At 40.9% G+C, this 12,355-nt stretch overlaps 1 long non-coding RNA gene across 2 annotated transcripts in view; it reads left to right on the top strand.

The window, feature by feature from the left end:
* Positions 1-11,948, top strand: part of LOC102500000 (uncharacterized) — a 29,435-nt gene extending 17,487 nt beyond the window's left edge. Inside the window, exons 2-3 of one of the 2 annotated variants that reach the window (XR_336814.3) lie at positions 9,792-9,879; positions 11,432-11,948. This is a non-coding gene — a long non-coding RNA (uncharacterized LOC102500000). Of the gene's footprint in view, positions 1-9,791; positions 9,880-11,218; positions 11,373-11,431 lie in introns of those variants that run through there. The other variant, XR_001369469.2, reaches the window with a different exon arrangement.
* Positions 11,949-12,355: the final 407 nt, after the last annotated feature.

Genomic DNA, 12,355 nt, shown 5'->3' with positions numbered 1-12,355 from the left:
CTGTCTCTGGTCAAATTAAATTAATTAAGTTAATTATTTTTAAAAAATTTTATTAACTGAATGCACTCAGTATACTCCTTTTTGTACATGTTTATTTGGAAGCTGATACTATGATCTATTTTTATTTTTGTATGTATACTTTATATTCCTGTTTCTCATTAATAGCTAATTGTTTAATACTGGGATCCATATGTTTTTCTATTTGTTTCTCTTATATTGTTTATTCAAGAAAGTGTATTTCTGTGTCTTACTAAAATTTTATAGACATTTTATAGGGACCAGCAGTTGGCATAATGGCTATGTCGCTGGACTCCCATGTGGTTGACCATGATTTGAGTCCTGGACCCAGTGGCTTAATCTCACTGGGCGTGTGTGCGTGCTTGCCCAAGATCCCAAGAGGAGAATAGAAGAAAAGGGATTGCAGTGTGGCCATCCCCCTGGCGGGGGGTGGGGGGTGATTTCTCACTTTCTAGTGAGTGCATGAACCCTATAGTGAAAACTTCTCAAAAAAAAAAAATTCATAGGCATCGGTTGTCCTTTCAAAATTGCTTTCTCAGGGCTGACATGTGGTGTAGTGGTTAAGGTGCTAGACTCCCATGTGGCTAACTATAGTTTGAGTCCCGAACCTACTGGTTTGCTTTCTTACTTTCTCTGTCTCTTGGTCTTAGTCCCTCTCCAATCAAATTAAAATACAATAATAGAAAATTAAATAAGTGATTTTAAAATTGCTTTCTCTCACTTATAAGAAAAGGAATCACTTATAATAAGAAAAGGAATAGACCTTATAATAAGCATGAAGCTATAGTGTCAAAATATGTGTTGCTAAGCTACATTAATGATTTTTTCTTCAAAAACACTTAAGACAATGACATGTTCCATAAAAAAATGGTAATATACTTTCTGCTATTCTTTTTTAAATATTTAAGCATTTTATCTAAATGAGGGCATGCAGAATTGGGCATTCTACCAATACTTGATATTTCAATTGATTGAAATGTCAATTGAAGAAGCCATTTGGAGGATATCAATACCTAGGAGTATGACTGATAAATTACATGGTGACGTTATAGTTACCTTTGTAAGAAATGGATGAAGTGTCTTCCAAATTGGCTATAAATCATCAATGTTGTTAAACATTTTTGTTAGCAATTGTTATTGTCAGTTTTTGGTAGGGTTTTGTGTGTTTGTTTGTTTGTTTGTTTGTTTGTTTGTTTTTTGAATGACTGAAGGCATTGAGGGAGAGATAAATAGCTCCGATCCTACTCCCCCACCCCCAAGGGTCTGGTCATGCTCCAGTTCTCCATTGCATCCAGATCCTGGGCTAGTGTGCAAACCCATCCTGTATGTTTTTTAAGGAAGTGGACTGAAATTTAAATCCTGGTTAACCATGTGGGATCCAGCATCATCAGTGCAGTACTAGACCACTGTGCTACTGCTCAGCCTGATTTTTGTTATTCTAAGATAAATGTAGTAGGATCACTTTGCTTTTAAAATTTGCTTTCCTCTGGTAACAAGCAATGTTGATCACCCTCATATATACTTATCTGCCATTTTTATATTTTTATACATGAGGTTTCTGATTAGAAGTTTACTCATTTTAAAAAGGTGTGCAGGGCCAGCAGGTGGTGTGGTGGTTAAGGCACTGGACTCCCAAATGGATAACTGTGGTTCAAGTTCCAGACCCAGTGGCTTGAAAATCATGCTGGGTACATGGGTGTATACCCAAAATCTCAAGAGAGTGGAGGAAAAGGAATTGCGGCATGGCCATGTCCCCTAGGGGTGATTTTTCTCTCTCTTCCTCTCTCTCTCCCCCTCCCTCTCTCTCTCTCCCTCCCTCCCCCCCTCCTCCACATGGGGGGGAAAAACTTTTAAAAAAATAGGTGTGTGGGGGCCAGTAGGTTAAGGTGCTGGATACTAACCATGTGGCCAAATGGATGGTTTGAATCCTGAATCCAGCAGCTTGAAAATCACTCCAGGGGTGTGTGTGCATGTACCCAAAATCCCAAAAGGAGAATGGAAGAGAAGGGATTGCAGCATGGCCATCAATTGCAGCATGGCCATCCCTCCTTGGGAGGAGGCTTCTCACTTTCTATCTGTGGTAAGTGCATGTGTCTTATGGCAAAAACCTAAAGAAAAAATAAAGTCATACATCTGTTGTTACAGCTACTTCTGAAGTTGAGGCAGGAGGATCATAATATGACAAGACGCTAATATGAAACAACACACACACACACACACACACACACACAAGAAATACAAGAGAGGCAATGGCAAAAACCAAAAAAGCTTATTAATTAAGAAAGTTCCAGAGGAAAGAGGAGAGGCACCGATATATATTCTCTAGGCCTTTTAGAAAACAAAGAGTTGTTCCTTTGGCAACATATATACGAATCTACAAGAAAAGTGATATTGTAGACATTAAGGGAATGGCACTGTCCAAAAATGAATGACCCACAAATGTTACCATGGCAAAACTGAAAGAGTCTACAATGTTACCTGGCGTGCTGTTGGTATTGTGAACAAAAAAATTAAGGGTAAGATTCTTGCCAAGAGAATCAATGGGCGTATTGAGCATAGTAAGCATTCTAAGAGCAAAGGTAACTTCCTAAAATGTGTGAAGGAAAATGACCAGAAAAAGAAAGAAGCCAAAGAGAAAGGTACCTGGGTTCAACTAAAGCACCAGCCTGCTCCACCCAGAGAAGCACACTTTGTGATAACCAATGGAAAGGAGCCTGAGCTACTGGAACCTATTCCCTATGAATTCATGGCATATGAGTGTTAAAAATAAACTAATCTGTGGTCTATAAAACAATGCAAGAGAGAAAGAAAGATGAAAGAGAAAGCTATGTAGATTGGAATAAAGACAATTTTCTTTCTTTATAGATAACATGGTCTTTTATTTAGAAAATCGTAAGGAGTAAACACCGTAAGTGAATACACAAGTTCAGTAAAATAAAAGAAATCAAGGTAACAAAGATAAACATAAAAACATTAATTATATCTTTGTACACAAGAAATGAACCCCAAAAGAAAATAAAGGAAACAATTTTAGTAACAAAAGTATAAAAAGCAAACTCCCAGGATCAGCAGTTGGCATAATGGCTATGTCACTGAACTCCCATGTAGTCAACCACAGTTTGAGTCCTGGACCTGGTGTGTTAAACTCATGCTAGGTGTATGTGCATGTATGCCCAAAGTACCAAAAGGAGGATGGAGGATAAGGGATTGTGGTGCGGCCAACCCCCTAGGGGTGATTTCTCATTCTCTGTCTGTCTCTCTGGCAAGTGCACACGGCCTATAGCAAAAAACTCTCAAAAACAAACAAACAGCAAACTCCTTAGGGATAACTAACATGAGAAGTGTAAATTTGAACACTGAGATCTACAATACAATGCTGGTGTTGGAAATACCTAGGTATCATTCCTGAGACTCCTTCCCTTGGCCTTGAGAGAGGAAAATTGCATTCTTGGCCTTTATATTATTAGAAGTGGGGTCAGGATGAGCTCTACACACCTAAGTATGTATTACTGTCTCCATTTTATTACTTTTTAAAAGCTTTTCACTGTAGGACATGTACTCTCTGGAGAGAGGAGGAGGAAAGATAAATCCTCTCAACCCCAGGGAGACTGCCATGCCATAATCCTTTCTAATCCATTCTCCTCTTGGAATTTTGGGCATGAACACATATGTGCCTAGCATGATTTTCTAACTGCAAGGTCTAGGGTTCCAACCCAATGTCAGCCATGTGGGATCCACCCACCTTAATCTCCATGCTACCTGCTAACCCACTGTATCCATTCATATGAATGGAAGACTGAGGTCCACAAAAAGAGGAAATGACAGTCATTTCCTAAAGGCCAGAGTATCAAGCAGGTCCTACCAATTCCAACCAATGCCAGTCATCCTGTATGTAAATAGGTGTTTAAGAGAGAGACTGGGATCCAAAGGCCCAAGGAAGGGAGTTCAGGAATTCCAAATTCTGAAACAACAGGGATCTTGAAAGATCAAGACTGAGTTCCACAGATATGCAGAACAGAGTCACAAAGAAATGATTGTTGGATCAAATAAGAGCAAGGAAATTGAACGAGGCAGGGCATATGTTAATATATTAGAAAAAGGCCAAACCAGGGAATAGGTCTTGGGCAAAAGTCAAGTCTCCCACATCCCTCATCCACCTGCCCCCAATCTCACCCTGGCAGAGGCCATGCAGCCAACACAGGCAGAGCCTAAAGAGCTGCCTCTCATGTCTAAGCAAGGCTTGGGTAAGAAGAGCTGCAGTCAAGGCCACAGCTATGAGCTCAAACTTTCAACTGTGTTTGTTGTGCTGGTTTGTGCTATTTTTGCTTTCAATCTCTCTGCCATGGGCTTTACTGTTGTTACGGTACCCCGTAAGGGTAAAATAACACCCCCAGCCTTACTATAACTTTTACAATAAAACCAATAATCCTGAAAGAATGTGGACCCCTAAGGTGGTCGTGAACAGGAATTATTTTGTGAGACTTACCCCCCTTGCCTGGAAAATATCAATAAAGAACTCTGCATTCATTTATCCTACTGGGGACTACATAGATAGCATTAGAAAGGTTTGGATTAATGGAAAACTACTAAATTGATAAAATGACCTCAGTAGCTGGGAGAGGCTCAGGGGCTCATCCCCAAGGTACTGATGCCCCAAACAAAGACCATGAGTCACCTTTGATCTCAAGACAAGAAAAATTGCTGCTCCCCTGAGCTATAGCCATTGTAGGGTTACACGTACAGAATAACCTTTAGGTCAGTCATTAAGCTGCTCACAAGACCACATTTCTTTCCATGTGGACATTAGGCTCACCCCCTTAGTTGTAGATTACCCCAGAGATAATATATTCTACTTTAGTATATATTAACCATGTCTTTACTTAACCAGATAAGATTTCTATCTAGGCCTCCGGCCTGGGGCTGAAGTTATCAAGCTTGCTGAAAACCCCTCATCCAGAAGGCCCTACCTGGCAATCAAGGTCTAGGAAGAAAATGCGTCAGGCAGATGGACTCCCTCGCCCTGAGGGCTGTGATTGATTACACCTGATCAAACAGAACAGTACATGATGTTTTATGATTATTGTTCCCATGCTTTCTAGAGTAGAATCTTTTACCTCCCCCTCATCCCTCCTACTCCTGTAAACATCCCTCAATAAAAATGTATGTCTCCTAGCCACAGATGCTGCAGTCTTGAGCTTGCTCTGACTGTAGTCATCTGAGAAGATGCCAAAGAACATAGAGGTCTCTGCCTGATTTCTTCTCACCTGCATCGCCTCCATTGAGTCAGCCCACTCCGGCTGGAGCACGTCTCCAGCATCACCCCACTCCAATGTCCCACATTCAAGCACACATCAACCTGGATGACTAGATCCCAGCATTTCCCTGTTTGAAAAGGAACAGAAGTGATAGTGGGGTGGGGGACAGTGGGTGGTGTGGTAGTTAGGGCATTGGCCACTCCCACATGACCAACCAAGTCCAGACCTGGTGACTTGCTTTCTCACTTTCCCTCTTTGTGTGTGTCTCTCTCTGGTCAAATTAAAATAAATGAAGTAAAATGAGTAAATAAAAATTAATTTTTAAAAAAGTGATAATGGGAATACTGTGAAACCCCTCTGTGAAACCCATTGCCTAGTTTGTGGCTAAATCTAGAGAAGCCAAGGGGGAAGAAGAAAATAAAAAGCCAAGGAAAAGACATCTCACACCCCCAAAAATAAAAATGAAAGCAAACATAACCCAACCAGCACCCAAGATCCCCAGCAGAAAAAAAACCACAAAACTAAATATTTTAATGTTATATGACTGGCTGGAGCTTAGGAGTTTCTGGCCAAGTCATTATCAGACAGCGGAAGTATAAATTGGAACAAAGATGATGGAATACAACTTCCTTGTGACTACCCTGCATTTTCATTTGAGTCTATACATGAGAAGTTTTTCCAGATGAGCAATATCTCCTTTATAGTTGCCAAACTAGTTTAATGGGCGAGAACAAACATCGTTTTAATGGGTCCAAGGAAAGCTAATGTGTTATTTCTTTTCTATGTAGAGAGATTTTTGGTATAGGACACATGGGCTCACCAGAGAGAGTCAGAAAGTGAGAAATCACACACACACACACACACACACACACACACACACAGCCGCCCCCAGAGGGGATGGCCACGCTGTAATCCCTCCTCCTCTGTTCTCAGGATTTGGGGCACACACACACACAGGAGCCCAGCTTGAGTTTAAGCTGGGTTTCAGGGATGGAACCATAGTCCACCATGTGGGAGTCCAGTGACGTAGCTATTACACCATCTGCTGGTCCCAATGTATTAGTTTCTTGATTGCTAGCAAGTTTAAGGTAAAAAATATATATATTTCATGCTTTCGAATGCATTTGTAAAATATCATGAATTCTGTAACAGCAATACTTTTAACCAACCTAAAGATAATAAAACTACTCATTTAAGATCATGTACTGACTTGCCTATATTCCAATTGCTACATTTGTCTCACAAATGTGTCAAGTTGTCAAGGATAAAGGATGCCAGGATTTAATAAAGAAGAATTCCGCATCGCTGTCACGTGAGTAGAAATCAACACTGACCCATCAAGCCCTGGTCCACAGGCGACAGTACTGACCTAGAAATCAGCAGAAACTTTTTGTTTACATTGGTTGCTAAGGAAGTGCGCATAGCCTTGTGGGAACTGTGGTATTTTCCCCTCTAATTGTGCACCGCAAAGGACCATGGGTACCATTTTCGGTTTTCTTCTGCGCACGCGCTGCTGCTCTGCTCACACCGCCATCTTGAGTCCAACATTCGTTAGTCTGCAGAGGACTCTGGAACAGAACCAGACTCACAGCTGGGAACACGAATGTTGGTGGATCTTAGGCGATTGGGACTTGAACTGTGGGTACAGGCCCTGAACCTGCGCGGCATCCAAGAGGGCGAGCTTCAGGAACCGCAAGTCTGGGTCGACGAACGCGCGTTCAGTGACTGCATTCTGAGTACTGTGCTCAGCTGGAAAGCTGGTCAAGTCCAAACTGGCTGTGAGGAGGTCGGGGGTGTGGGGACAGCGTGGGTTTCCTGAAGGCTCCTGTTACTAACGTGTATGGTATTCAGTTTACTCATCTGCAGCATGGGTGTATTATGAATGCTGGAGAAGTGCCCCCAAATTGCCAGAAAAATCACTGTGATGCGTGTGCGGACCCAGTCTTATTGGTAGCAGGTGTGCCTGTGGGATTTCTTGGTATCTCCTCAGCAAGTGAAGTTTCTGGTCTCTTCTGGACTTGATAGCCTACCCAGTGTTCCTTTTTAAGTTTATGAGAAACCTAGTTAACTGTGTCTGAGTTCTCTGAGTTTGATGTACAGGATGATTCTGTTTTCTTTGGAACAAAGTAGGTTTTACAGTTTGAGGGAGGGAACCTTATGATTAGAAACCCCATCTGAAGGAACATTCCTATAGTTTGAACCCTTTCACTAGCACTTCAGAGCAGAGGCAGAACCGTGTAGGAAAAGGGAAGATCCTGGCTATACTATCCTACACAGTAATTCTTCCGACTGCCTGGAGTGAACACAATTTGAGTAATACTACCTTCTCTGCAAGCTGTCAAGGATTGGGTGTTATTGGAAGATTTGGACCAGCTTTCAGTAGAGAAATGAGTTGGACTGAGAGAGCTAGGCAAGGGCCTGGGAAATGTTACTGTTAGGCCTGAGAGAGCTAGGCAAGGGCCTGGGAAATGTTACTGTTAAGCCAAGTTAGCTTAATCACCGCCATGTTAGGGAATGCTGGGCCGAGTTAGCTTAATTGCTACACTGTTAAGTCTTCAGGGACGGAGCCCACTTTGTTAGGGCCTCAAGGACAGAAACCAGCAGTCTGGGAACTCTCAGATAGGTGGAAAATGGGAGGGCCCAGCACCTCTGAGGCAAGGTCATCCAGACCCTTAGCTGAGAGCCCTTATCTAGACCTGAGCAGGTGGTGATAGCTGGACCCTCGCTTCTCATACCCTCTCCTTTGTATGTGTTATATTCTATGAAAAATCCTGAACTATAAAAGATCCCTTTATCTTAGGCTCGGGGTCCTTGTTAAGGCCCACTGCAACAGGCAGAAACTTGGACCCCAGCTAGCTGGGAAAAGAATAAAAGCCTCTTTTGCAGTTGCATTGTCATTCTCTTTTCTGCATCTCCATCAGTTAGACTGATCTCTGGACCCTTACATAACTTATTAGAAGGGTCTTGTCATGGTGTAATCTCTGGTGGAGGGATACTGTCACACCTGAAAGGATCTATCTATAGTGCTCTCTGGGTTTTTTTGTTTGTTTGGAGAGGTTTTTGCTATAGGGCCCATTGGCTTGCCAGAGAGACAGAGACAGAGAGACAGAAAGCAAGAAATCATCCCCCCACCCCACATGGCCACGCAGCAATCCCTTCTCCTCCATTCTCCTCTTGGGATCTTGGGCATGCACATATACCCACCTGGCATGAGTTTAAGCCACTGTGTCCAGGACGCAAACCGTGGTCAACTACGTGGGAGTCCAGTGACATAGCCATTACGCTAACTGCTGGTTCCCCGATACAATAAGACATCTTTGATGGATTCTCTGTTACATGTGTAACTTGGTATGGCTTCCAAGATAGGTTCTTCTTTTTTAAATTTGTTTTTTGAGAGAAGGAAAGGGAGGGAGAAAGACAGGCACCATTGGAATGTCCTATCACACTGTGATTCTCTTTCCTATCCCTCCAGTCAGGGTCTCAGGTACACTTGTGCACACCCAGCTTGTTTCAGGGTAATCCAGGATCTGAATTCTTTGTCTTCCATGTGATTCCAGCATTGTAGAGTGGTGAACTAGACTAGACTAGACTAGACTTATTTGTCCACAACTATACTTCACAACTAAACTTATTTGTTCTCAGTAGACTTCCATGGACTTGATCATGATCCTACTCAGTAGCACAAAACTATAAGGTACTTTTTATCTCACAAACAGGGTATCAGTTCTATAAATCACATGTGATTTTCCATTTGGAACAAGGTTAAATGCTGTGGGTGGTGGAACAAAGAGAATTTCCCTAATCCAAGGTGCAGGTAAGGAGCAGTAGGTACTTGTACCTAAATATAGACAGGGTGTGTCCTTAGAATTATCAGCTGTAGGTTTTAAGTGAACGATGTTTTCTAAAATGTAAGAAAAAACATTGGGATGAAATTTCTCAGACAGTATTTCTTTCAAATAATCAATCACAATTTATGCCTTCTCTTCCCATAGCTTTTGGTTTTAAAATTAAAGGATATTAAGGGTTTGTTTTTTTTTTTTAAAGGAATTACTTTATTTAACTTTTTGTTATTTAAATTTGACCAGAGAGGGACAGAGCGAGAAAGTGGGGATGGGGGCAATGAAAAAGCAAGCCACCAGGTCCAGGACTCGAACCACAGTTGGCCATGTGGGAATCAATGTCCTTAATCACCACGCCACCTGCTGGCCCCAAGGATATGAATGTTTTTGCAGTTTAATTATCATATAACAACTCTTGTCCTGAACCTCCACTTAGAAGGTTTTTCATCTTTTTATCTTCTTAGCATCTCCATTTTGTGTTTTCTTATATTTCAATCCTAAAACTCTTCTCTAATTTTTCAGTGCTCTACAATATATTCTAGCTATCTGAAGTTTTTCTTCATTTGACATGTTTGCTTTCTATAAGTGGTAGTTTTTAAGACATACTCACATGGGCCTGGGTGCTTTTCAGTATTATTGTTTCCCTAATTCTATGCTATCTTTTTTTTTTCCTTTGTAGGTATATAGGTAGGAAACGTACATGTGAAAACCAAGAAATGATATCCATGCAACAGACAAGTAAGGACACAGCCACGATAATGTCAATGGTAAGTTCTACAAATGGGGACTAGATGTTTACAATTGTGCACTATAGTTGCCTGACTATAGTTAAATGGTGATTAAACATTTTTTGAGTCCAAGTTTTAGAAAATTTCAATTTAGTGAAAAAATTAACATGAGTTTAAAATCATAATCTGATATCTTTTAAAAATTTGAACACTTACATAAGCATTGTTCATATATTTTTTTTCTCTTTTGTTTCTTTATTTTTTATATATATCTAGTCATTAAAATATATTGAAGTCTTCAAAATTAATCTGATAGTCCTACAGTCAAAAGCTACTTAACAGAGTATCTTTGGCCTGCAGCAGTATCACACACCATGTATATGCAAGCAATAATAGAAATTATAGGCTATGACTGAATGATTAGTCTTGGGATCATGTATAAAGAAATAAATATATGGGGCAGTCAGGTGGCATGGTGGTTAAGATGCTGGACTCCCACATGGCCAATGACGGTTTGAGTCCCAGACCTGGCGACTTGCTTTCTCCCTCTCTCTCTCTCTCCCCCTCTCTCTTTCTGTCTCTCTCTGGTCAAATTAAAAAATAAACAGTAATAATAAAATTGAAATAATTAAAGAAAAAAGAAATATATGGACATGTGTGGTCAAATCATTAGCCACCTTTCATCTCATTAATAAAAGCAGAACTCTTATACTCAGAAAGATGCATTTAAATGGAATGATTTGAAAAATGATTTCACTCACAGTTCTGCATAGACTCAAGATATATTGGGGACCAGAAGGTGGCGTTGTGGTTAAGGTGCTGGACACTCCCACATGGCCAACCACTGTTCGAGTCCCAGACCTGGCAGCTTCCTTTCTCCCTTTCCCTCTCTCTCTCTCTCTCTCTGTGTCTCTCTCTGGTCAAATTAAAATAAATGAGTGAATCAATTAAATAATATTTTTTTAAAAAAAAAGATACATTAACTCACACAGCAAAGAAACCCTTTGTCAACAGACCGTGAAAAATCTCCTCATGACTACTTAGAGATTAACCTACATAAGAAAAATCATACAAGAGGTAGTGGTGTGAGTACCATCTATGTGGGAAAGCTTTTGCAAATTAGACAACACAAGAGGATTCATACTGGAATGAAACCATACAAATGCCATCTGTGTAGGAAAATCTTTACTCACTCTGCTTCCCTTTGACAACATGAGAGAACACACACTGGAGAAAAACCATATGAATGCCATCTGTGTGGGAAAGCCTTCAGTCAATCTTCTGCTTTTAGACAACATGAGAAAACATAAACTGGAGAAAAAAAAAATATGAATGCCATCTGAATTGGGAAAGCCTTCTCTCCTTCTTCTTCCCATAGACAACATGAGAGAATACACAATGGAGAGAAGCCATACGGATGTCACTTATATGGAAAAGCCTTCAGATACAAAGTGGAGCAACATAATACAAATGTCATCTTTGTGGGAAAGCCTTCAATCTTTTTACCATTAGACAACATAAGAAAACACACATAGTAGAGAAAAAGCATATGAATGCCATTTGTATAGGAAACTCGGTTTTTTGTCCCTAGATTCCATGAGAGTGCACATTGGAATGAAGACATAGGAATGTCACCTGTGTGGAAAATCCTTCAGATGATGTGGATGGGTCCAGAATTCACAATAGCTGAAGGCTGACCACTGCCATCCCAGGCCTCTGTGACTTCATTGCCTCTGCCTCTCCCCCTCTGAAGTGATAAAACAATCTGAGACCTTAAGAAGCTGAACACCCTGCTTATCTGACCCTTTTTTCCTGAGAACAAACTCTGGGCTGCATCTTTCCAATGGGCTGCTCTTTCCTGATAGGCTACCCGTTAGCCCACTGGAAACTGACCCTCCCCCAAACTTCCCAGTAAAAGACTGTGCTCCACCCCTAAGTGGGACCAGAGATTCTGAGTGTTTAACTCCTCCGCACCTGCCTGCATATTAAAAAGTTACTCCTCTCTCTCCGGAGTGCTGCCTTTTTGTTTCTCGGCTGTCTGCTTTTCTGCAACACAGACACTCTTCTTATCTTTTGCAACATAAGAGAGTACACAGTTGGGACCAGCAGATGGTGTAATGGTTATATTGCTAGACTCCTATGTAGTTGACTATGGTTCGAGTCACAGACCAACCACTTGAAACTCACATCAGGTATATGTGTGCCTGCATGCCCAAAATCCCAAGAGGAGAATGGAGGAGAAGGAATTGTGGCATGGCTATCCCCATTGGGGGTGTTTTCTCTCTTTCTGTCTCTGGTGAGTATATGCACCCTATAGCAAAAATGTCTTAAAAAAAAAAAAAAGAAAAAAAAAAAAAATATGGGAGAGAAGCCATACAAATGTCATTCTGTTGGGAAGCCTTCAGTCATTCTTATCACCTGAGATTATGTGAGAGAAGGAAAACACACAAGAGAATAAATACTCTCAGTATATATTCTAACCTAAGATGACATGGTATTATAAATATAATAAATT

The sequence above is a fragment of the Tupaia chinensis genome, unplaced genomic scaffold (assembly GCF_000334495.1).
Source record: "Tupaia chinensis unplaced genomic scaffold, TupChi_1.0 Scaffold143594_1, whole genome shotgun sequence".
In the NCBI taxonomy this organism is placed as follows: Eukaryota; Metazoa; Chordata; class Mammalia; order Scandentia; family Tupaiidae; genus Tupaia; species Tupaia belangeri.
Note: the sequence above shows the minus strand (reverse complement) of the source record. Positions and strands in the feature narration are given on the sequence as shown.